We start from the raw sequence: 9,933 nt of genomic DNA, 5'->3' as shown, positions 1-9,933 counted from the left end.
CATTTACTATTAAGTTTACTAAGTGCTATTTATGCATGTGAATACAAGGAAGCACAGACTCTTTAATTTAATTATCAGACATTGATATGTTACTGTATTTTGAACACCAGACTGGCAATTGTTTCAATTTGAAACAATCAGCCAGCTGAAAAAAATCCAAAATCACTTAAACCTTAAAAATTTGTTTTGTTAAATAATTTGAATGATAATGAAATACAAGCTCACATGGAGAAACAATTTTCATTTAATATTTTTATAATGTTCCTTGCATCTAATTTAAATGAGATTACATTTTTCTATATTTATTTTGATTTAGTATAATGAAGTTCAAAGCAAAGCATTTAAGAAAGATATGCACAAATGTTTTTAGGATCAAAATAGAGAAATATGAACTCTATGAAAGTTTAAAGGGAGATTACCACCATTTATTGAATTTCTGCAAAATATTAAGCATTGGAATCCGAGCTTTACATATATTACATCATTAATCCATATACCATAAAGTGTTATGATTCTAAATTAATAGAAGATATAGAACTTTTGGCATAGTTATTGCTTAAAATGTTGGAAGACATGGCAGGGTTGGGGTTTGAACCTATGCTAACTCCAGACCCAAGCTCATAAAAATTATTAAACTATAATACTTTTGCTATTGTCTGAATGTGTGTGTCCCTCCAAAATTCATATTTTGAAATCCTAACGTCAAAGATGATAGTATTAGGATGCGGGAGGTAATTTGGTCTGATAAAAGAAGGCTAAGGGAGCATATCTGGCCCTTCTCCTATGTGAGGACACAAGATGATAACTTCTCTCTGTGAACTAAGAAGTGGTTACTCACCACTGATCTTCTGGCACTTTTATCTCGAGCTTCTCAGCCTCCAGAACTGTGAGAAATAACTTAGGTTGTTTGTAAGTTAATCCATTTTATGGTATAAATAGCCCTAACAGACTAAGACTACCTGTTCCAAAAATTATTGCAATCTTTTAAAAAATCCCTTTCTAAACTTTAGATTTATTTGAAATTATTATTATCTAAGTAGTTCTTTCATATTATAATAGTAACACATGGTTGTCATATAAAATTTAGGTGATATAGGTATGTAAGCTAAAGGACAAAAATTAAAATAATCCAATCATATCAGTGTTCAATTGCAGAGAACAAATTGCAAATGTTTTCTCCCATTCTGTGTGTTGCCTTTTTACTCTGTTCCTTTAATACATAAAATTGTTTAAATTTTAATAATGTTCAACTTCTCTCTTTTTCTTTTGTCTGTGACATTGATGTCATATCCAATAAATTTTTGCCAAGTTTAATATTATGAAACTTTTGCATTATATTGTCTTCTAAGGGTTTTATAGTTTTAGGTCTTACATTTATTTAGGTCTTTGGTTCATTTTGAGTTAATTTTTGAATGACGGTGCTAGGTAAGAGTCTAACTTCATTTCTTTGCACGTCGATATCCGATTTTTCTAGCACCAAAGCTATTTTTCCCCCATTGAATGGTGTGGGCACCACATCAAAATCATTTGACCATATGTGGGAAGATTTTTTTTTCTTTTTTTTTTTGACACAATCTCACCCTGTCATCCAGGCTGGAGTGCAGTGGCATGATCCCAGCTCACTGCAATCTTTGCCTCCCAGGTTCAAGTGATTCTCCTGCCTCAGCCTCCTGAGTAGCTGGGATTACAGGCGCCTGCCACCACACCCGGATAATTTTTGGGTTTTTAGTAGGGACGGGGTTTCACCATGTTGGCCAGGCTGGTCTCGAACTCCTGACCTCAGGTGATCTGCCTGCCCCAGCTTCCCAAAGTGCTGAGATTACAGGTGTGAGCCACCACACCCACCTATTTTTCTGGGTTCTTTATTCTATTTCATTGGTCTACATATCTCTCCTTATGAGAAGTGTAAGTGCTTCAGCTTTGTTCCCTTTTATTCAATATATTTTGGGCTATTCAGGGTCCCTGGAGATTCCGTGTGAATTTTTAAATGGGCTTTCTCTTTCTACAAAAAGAAATCATTGAGATTTTGATAGGAATTTCATTGAATATGTAGCTTGCTTTGGGTAGTGTTGACATATTAACAGTATTAAGTCTTCCAATCTCGGAATGTGGGACATTTTTCCACATATTTATGTATTCTTTAATTTCAGCAATGTTTTATCATTTTCATTGTACAAATTTTTCAGCTGCCCAGTTAATACCTAAGTACTTTCTTTTCTTTGATGTTATTGCAATGGAATTATTTTTGTAATTTTCTTTTCAGATTGTTTATTGTTAGTGTATAAAAATTCAACTGATTTTTATGTGTCGACTTTGCATACTGCTATTTTGCTGAATTCATTTATTGATTCTAACAGGTTTTTTTGTGGAATCTAGGGTTTTCTACACATAAAAGCATATCATCTGTGAACAGAGATAATTTTACTTCTTTCTTTCTAACTTAGGTGCCTTTTATTTCTTTTTCTGGCATAATTGCCCTAAATAGGACTTCCAGTCCTACATTGAATAGAAGTGGTGAAAGCGTCTTCCTTGCCTTGTTTCTGATCTTAGAGGAAAAGCTTTCAACCTTTCACAGTAGAGTATAATGTTCACTGTAGGCTTTTTATATATGGCTTGTATTATATTGAGGTACTTTCCTTCTATTCTTAGTTTGTTGAATGTTTTAATTATAAAAGAATGTTAAATTTTGTGGGATAATTTTTCTGCATCAGTTGAGATAATTATGTAGGCTTTTCTCTCATTCTGTTAATGTGATATATTACATTGAGCAATTTTTATATATTAAACATCATTGCATTCAGAAATAAGTTGCATTTGATCATAGTGTACAATCATTTTGATATACTACTGAGTTCCATTTGCTAATATTTTGCTGAAGATTTCTGCATCATTGTTTATAGGGACACTGTCCTGTAATTTTTTTTTTTCCTGTAGTGTCTTTGTCTGGCTTTGGTATCAGGTTCATGCTGACCTTATAGAATGAGACAGGAAAAGATCCCCCCTCTTCAATTCCTCCTCTTCATTTTTTTTTAAAAGGTTTGAACAGATTAGTGCTCATTTTTCTTTAAATATTTGGCAGAATTCACCAGTGAATCCATTAGGTCTAAGGTTTTTCTTTGTTGGAAGATTTTTCGATTACTGATTCAATCTCATTATTAGTAATAGATCTATTCATGTTTTCTATTTCTTCATGATTTAGTGTTGTTTTGTTTCATGTTTCTAGGAATATGTCCACTTCATTGAAATTATCCAATTGTTGGCATATAATTTGTCATTGCACTCTCATAATCCTTTTTACTTCTGTAGAATCAGTAGTTATATGCCCACTTTCCATTCTGATTTTAGTAGTTTGAGTCTTCTCTCTTTATTTCTTAGTCCCATTAGGCGTCTAAATGTTTGTAATTGTTGTATCTTCCTACCTGTATTAAACCTTTTATGAATATAAAGTTTCCTTCTTGTCTTTAGGAAGATTGAAGTTTATTTTGACTTAAAGTCTATTTTGTCTGCTATAACTACCCCTGCTTTCTTTTGATTACTATTTGCATGAAATATCTTTTTCCTTTTGTCCACTTTCAATCTATTTGTATATTTGATCTAAAATGAGTCTCTTGTGGACAGCATATACTTCGACCATGTTTTTTCAATCCATTCATCCAATGGCTGTCATTTGATTGGCAAGTTTAATCCATTTACATTTAAAGTAATTACTTATAAGGGTAGACTTGTCACTTTACTATTTGTTTTCTATATGGCTTATAACTTTTTGGTATTTCATATCCTTATTACTGTCTTCTAGGTTTAGTTTAATTTTTGTAGTGGAATGTTAAAATTCATTTCTCATTTCCTTTTGTATATATTCTATAGATATTTTCTTTGTGGTTATGAGGATTATGTTTAATACCCTTAAGTTATAATACTGTAATTGGCATTTATACCAGGTTAACTTAAGTAACATACAAAAACTCTACTCTTTCAACATTTCTGCCTCCACCCTTTTTCATGTCATTCACAGAATGACATTTGTATACATTATGTGTTCCAAAACATATACTAATAATTATTAGTCTCTTAAATCACATAACAAACAAAATTTGGAGTTATAAAGGAAAGCTTCAATAATACTAACCTTTAGACTACTTTTTTAAAGTTTCAAATTCTGTAGAAAACTAAAAGTACAGTTACAAACCATTGTTATATTACTACTAGTTTTTATAATTGCTCACACTCTTATTTTTATTGAGATGTTTATTTCTTCATACAGCTTTGAGTTACTGACCAGTGTCCTTTCATTTTATCTTGCAGGACTCCCTTGAGTATTTTTTGCAGGGAAAGTGTATTGGTAAAGAATTCCCTTGGCTTTTGTTTTATGAGACCATTTTAATTTCTCCCTCACTTTTGAAAGAAAGTTTTAGATATAGAATCCTTGGTTGACAGTATTTTTTTTCTCTTAGCACTTTGACTATATTGACTTTTGGCCTCCAAATTTTCTGAGAAATCAGCTGATAGTCTTGTTGAGGATTTGTTATATGTGACAAGTTCCTTCCCTCCTGCTGCTTTCAAGAGTCTCTTAGTTTTTTTCTCTAAAAAATTTTACTATAACATGCCTCAGTGTGAGTCTTTTTTAGTTCATTTTACTTGGAATTCATTGAGCTTCTTAAATAATTATTTTAATGTCTTTCATCACATTTGGGAATATTTCAGCTATTATTCTTTCAAAAATTATCTCTTTCTCTTTCTGTGTCTTCTCCTTCTGGGACTCTCTCAATGAATATGTTGGTTGATGCTGTCCCACATGTCCTATAGGCTGTTTTCACTTTCCTTCAATCCTTTTTCTTTCTGCTCCTCAGACTCAATAGTTTCCATTGTCCTATCTTCAACTTTATTGATTCTTTCTTCTTTCTGTTCAAATCTCTCTGAATCCCTGTAGTGATTTTTTTTCATTTCAATTATTATAATTTCAGGTCCAGAAATTCTCTTTGGTTTCCTTTTACATTTTCCATCTCTTTCTTGGTATTTCCATTTTTTTCCACACATCATTTTCTTGACTTTCTCCACATCTTCCTTTAGTTCTTTCAGCATCTTTAAAATGGTTGTTTTAGGATCTTTGTTTAGTAGATCTACCATCAGGTCTTTTTCGGTGGCAATTTCTGTCGATTTATTTTTCTCTTTTGAATGGGTCATACCTGCCAATTTCTTCGTATGTCTTTTGATATTTTTGTTGAAAACTAGACATTTGAATCTAATAATATGGTTAACTCTGGAAATCAAATCCTCTCCCTTTCCCAGGGCTTGCAGTTTTATTATAGCTTTTATTGCTGTTGTTGTAGGCTGTCTCTGTGCCAAATATCAGCCTGTGGTGTAAACTTCAGGTCTTCTCAAGTCTTTTCTGAGCCCACACCTTTCCTTACACATGCATGGTAACTTTCTAATTTTCCCCAGGTATGCAATTGCTTTTTAAGGTCCTAGTCTTTAATGTCTGGCCTCCAAAAGGGGAAAAGGAGAAAAATAGGTGTGGCAGGAATCACTGGCCCTTTAAATCACCTGGAAGTTGTTTCAGTCGTAGAGGGAGGGCTTGCAACAACTGGGGGAGAGGCAACAACAATGCCGCCCTATCCCACCCCCACCCCCCGCCCCCATCTCTGTCTGCACCTCTGTGATCAGAAATAGCAATTGGTAATGAGAACACAGAACCTGATATTTGGAAGACAGGATAGTTTTTGCCCAACGTGGCTCCTGCAAACTGTGGGCAGGTTGTTCCAGGAACACTTGCAAGCTGCCTGCCATGGGGTTGGGGGTGGGAGGCAGATTCTACGGTGGTAAGAGCTAAAATCAACCTAAATTAACTGCAATTTACCATCCAAGCCATCCCTGGAAGTTACAAGCCTTCAACAGACTCCAGAGTTCCAAAATATTTACATCAGACTCATTTTGCTAATGCAATTGTTGTCTAGGTGGGGAGACAGATTCCTGGTGTTTCCGATTTCCATCCTCTCAGATTCCTCTCACCAATAGCTCTTTATTGAATAACTGAATGGTGTTCAGTTTTGCCAATATGCCACATGTGATCTAATAAATCCCCCATTTTGGAAATGTAAATTGTTCTAACATTTTTAGTATTATAAACAATGTTCTGATAAATATTTTTCTTGCTAAATCAGTTAATCCACTCATGATATTTCCTTTAGGATAAATTGTTAGAGGTATACTTCTAAGTAAAGCATGCAAAAATGTAATGCTATTAAGTAATTTAGAGAAATAGAACATCTACTTATTTTCTTACCAACAGTGTACACAACTACCCAGTTATCTTGCCTACACTGGCTCTTATAATTGTTTTTTAAAGCTGATTATATTGTTAAATTCTGCAGTTACTTGACTATTAATGAGGTTGTTTTATGTGTTAATTTGTCATGGCTAAATTTTTTTAAAATTCCTGTTGCCTACCTCAGTATTAAAATTTGACTTTGGTTTTAATTAATTTATGAAATCTTTTATTATTGAGATACTATTGTTACTAACCTTTTTGGCATATACGCCACACACATTTTTCTAAGTTCATTTTTTTGTTTGTTTTAAATATTTTTAAAGTTTAAAAAATGTTTAAAGTTTGTAATTCCTAGTAGGAAAACATTATCTAAATGAATACCCTAATGGCAAACCACTGTAAAATGCTTCAGCTGCATTTGGGGTTGAGGGGTAGTGATTATCTTCAAAGCGACCCAGCTCTCTTGATGAGAAGGTCAGAAGTACACTGGTTGGTATTATTGTGACACCCATCCAAAGAATCCTAGGTGATCTAGGTTGCTTTTCCTTCAGCCAGGGCTTTATTTATCAGGAGGGCATTATTATGCTTGACCTCCAAATTTGGCTGATAATTTACTGATAAGATTCATAACCTTTGGGTTGCTCTGGTATTTTGACATGTTTGCTGGGTTCTGAACGACATACCGGAAGGCCACTATAACTTTTGGATCCTGCTTGGCTGCAAGAACCTCTGGATCACTAAGAATTTCATTAAGTCCAGGCATTCCCGCCACCCCAGGTATGGCCTCTCCCATTCCCAGCATTCCTCCATGAAAATTATCAGGCATTCCCCCAGGAAAGCCACCAGGAAAAGGGCCATACTGAACTCCTGACTGTCCTCTGGCTTCTCCCTCTGTTTGGGTTCTCTCATGCTCTTCTGAAGCCTTCTTAACTCTTTCTGTTCTTTCTTTGATCTCTCGCTCTTCATGTTTTCTCTCACACTTTTTCTGATGTTCTGCAATTGTCTGCACCCTAGGTTGAACTTCTTTCAGCATTGCTCTAGCATCTTCATCGTAATCCAATTTAAAGGCAAGGCCAAGCAAGATCATGGGTTGCTTCATTCCAATGGTCTAAGAAGCCTGTGTGATTTCCCTCATGACTTGTAAGGCTGAACTGAATCAGGATTTATTTCAATGGCTCTGTCACAGTCTCAAATGGCAGCATTTGGCTTCTGTAATTTGACAAAGACACTGGCCCTCTTGGTATACAGAACGGCCAAGGGAGGATTCAGCTTGATGGAATCTGTGAATGAGTCGATGGCTTTCTGCAGTTCATCATCAGTTAGGGTTTCAGTGGCATCCACTTTCTTATCATTTACCTGATCCATCATCTCCTCTGCTATCTCTGCATTTTCATTTCCCATTTCTTGAGGGGCATCAGTGTCTGGTTCAATCACACCTTCATTATCAGTTCCTAGATCACTTTCTTCACTTGATGGTTTGTCTGTCTTTAAATCTCCTCAGCCTTCTTACTGTTTTCTCTTCCTTGATATTTTCTTCTGATTGAGCTTTCTGAGTAGCAGATGGCACTTTACCCTGCATGCTCTCCACCCACTCCCTCAGGAAGCGCATTTTCTCATGCGCAGAACGCTTGGATCCTGCTTACATATTTTCACGAAGGCCGGAAGCTTGTTCACTTAGCGGGGGTCCATGGTCGGTAGGTGGTGGGTGAAGCTGAGGGGCTGCCGCTGGGTTCCCAGGCCAGGCCCTGGCTCAGCATGACCTCAGTTTCCACATGAATGACCTCAGTTCATTTTTTATGATGTTTTCCACTATATTCTTATCCTGTGTTATGCTTTCGATTTTTACATTAAAAAGGTCTAAATATTTTTATTTTAGAATTAATTTTAAATATATAAGGCATTCAAAATTAAATGCTGTGTGGTGATAAATAAGCATTTGTTGTTGTTTTTTTTAAAGGTAATAGCTTATTGAGATATTCACATTTAATTTCAATCTTTGAAAGTGTATAATTCAGTGGTTTTTAGTGTATCCACAGAGTTGTGTAAACATCACTACTAACTTTGAAACATTTCATTACCAAAAGAAAAAAAAAAAACCTTTCCATTAGTAGCCACTGCCCATACCCCAGTTTTTCCTGCCCCCTTCCCCAGATCCTGAAAGCCACTAATCTGCTTTTCATCTTTAAGAATTTAGGTACCCTGGAGACTTTGCATAAATGGTGCCTCACGTATGTGGTCTTTTGTGACTGGCTTCTTTCACTTAACACAGTATTTTCTGGATTCATCTATGTTGTAGTTTGTATCGGTAATTTATTATTTTTTATTGCCAAATAATATTCTATAGTACAGAATATATCATATTTTGTTTATCCATTAATCAGCTGATGGATATTACCACTTTTTGCAAAGTAGGAATAATACTGCTATGAATATTAATGTACAGTTTTTTGTGTGTGAAAATATGTTTCCAATTCTCCTGGCTAAATACTAAGACGTGAATTAGTAGATAACTCATAGGAAGTTCTACCTGGTTTTCCAATGTCATTGTACCATTCTTATTTCTACCAGAGATGCATAAGTGTTCTACACTCTCTCACTGACATGTGTTATATCTGTCTTTTAATAATAGTTATCTTAGTTGATATGAAGTAATATGTTACTATGGTTTTAATTTGCATTTCTCTAATGGCTAATGATGTTGAATATCTTAATGTGCTTAGTGACCATTTGTATATCTTCTTTGGGGAAATATCTATTCAAATCTTTACCCATTTTTTTTAAATTGAGTTATCTGTCTTTTTGTCATTGACTTGTAAGCATTCTTTATATTTTCTAGATAAAAGTCCCTCATTATGTAAGTGTTTTGCAATATTGTCCCCAAACCTGTTGGTTAGCTTGTTGCATTCTTGATGCATTTTTGAAGTAAAAAAGGTTTAATTTTCATTAAGTTCAAATTACCTATTTTTTAAAATTTTGTCTATTGTGCTTTTGGTGTCATACCTAAGAAATTATTGTCTAACTGAAAGTCATGAAAATTTGTTCCTGTTTTTCTCAAAAAGGTTTATAATTTCAGTTCTTACATTTAGGTCTATGATCTCTTTTGAATTAATTTTTATATATGGTGTGAGGAAGAGGTATACTTTCATCCTTTTGCATGTGTATACCAGTTGTCTCAGCACCATTTGTTGAAGAAACGATTTTTCCTCCACTGAATTGTGTTTGTAACCTTATTGAAAAGTCAATTGCCCATAAATATAAGGGTTTTTTTTCTCAGGACTATCATTTCATTGATCTGTATATCTATCCTTATCCTAACACCTCACTGTCTGCATTATTTTAGAGCTTTATAGTAAATTTGATTGGAAGTATGAGTCCTTCAAATTTCTTCTTTTTTAATAGATTGTTTGAGTTACTCTGCATGCTTTACAGTTCCATCTAAATTTTAAGATCATTCCATTAATTTTTGCAAAAAAAAAAGCAGCTAGGATTTTCATATAGATGGCATTAAGTCTGTATATCAACTTTGGGATTTTACCTTCTTAACAATAGTAAGTCTTTGATTCATGAACATATCTTTCATTTATTAAGATCTTTTAAAATTTCTTTCAGCAATATTTGTAGTTTTCAAGGCTCAAATCTTACATTTCTTTTGTTAACTTTATTCTTGA

At 34.2% G+C, this 9,933-nt stretch overlaps 1 pseudogene; it reads right to left on the bottom strand.

Moving 5' to 3' along the window:
* Positions 1 to 6,845: 6,845 nt before the first annotated feature.
* LOC100581554 lies at positions 6,846 to 7,954 on the bottom strand (annotated as a pseudogene).
* Between the last annotated feature and the right edge of the window lie 1,979 nt (positions 7,955 to 9,933).

This window comes from Nomascus leucogenys, chromosome 23 (assembly GCF_006542625.1).
Source record: "Nomascus leucogenys isolate Asia chromosome 23, Asia_NLE_v1, whole genome shotgun sequence".
NCBI lineage: Eukaryota > Metazoa > Chordata > Mammalia > Primates > Hylobatidae > Nomascus > Nomascus leucogenys.
This window is presented reverse-complemented; position numbering and strand designations above follow the sequence as displayed.